We start from the raw sequence: 700 nt of genomic DNA, 5'->3' as shown, positions 1-700 counted from the left end.
CAATATAACATATGGTAGTTTGGGAGCACAGTCGCATCCAGATACCTTTTATAATATTCTTTCAAAATATTTCTGTAAAAAATTTAAAGGAAGAAGAAAAAAAAGTTTTTAGGAGGGAAAGGATATGGGGGAGGGGGGGAGATATGATTATTATTATTATTGTTATTTTTTTTTAGCTATTGTGTTTTTTGAGCACTTAATGAAATTTGTTCTGATATGAACTCAAAGCACTTCATCACTTAACGCCCTTCGTGTGATCCTGTGAAACAGAGTGAGGATGCCAGAGTGGACACTAATACAGACCGACCACAGCGCGCAGTCAGTCTATAGCGTCGTAGGTCGTTAAAAAATGACCCATTTTGACGGGCAGGCGTGTGTGTGTGGTCAATAAATAGACCGCAGGAGCGTGTGGTTCACGCGTGGTCATTAAAAAAGAGGACCATGGATATTCGTTTGTTGTCTATTAATGGTCAATAAAAATAAAGAGGGAATTGTACAATTCGAGTCGATTTCGAGAGTTCTGAATTGAAAACTGGGAATGTAAAACACTTTTATTTGATAAGAATATTGAATTCCCTGATTAAAAAAAAAAAAAACATATTAAACATTTGTATTCGATTGAAAAAAAGATTCAAATGTATTTTGAATTTTAATTATTGACCAGAATATTTCATTGGGTGATTGAATTGCAATAGATCCA

Source organism: Notolepis coatsorum (assembly GCF_963971535.1).
Source record: "Notolepis coatsorum genome assembly, chromosome: 1".
NCBI lineage: Eukaryota > Metazoa > Chordata > Actinopteri > Aulopiformes > Paralepididae > Notolepis > Notolepis coatsorum.
This window is presented reverse-complemented; position numbering follows the sequence as displayed.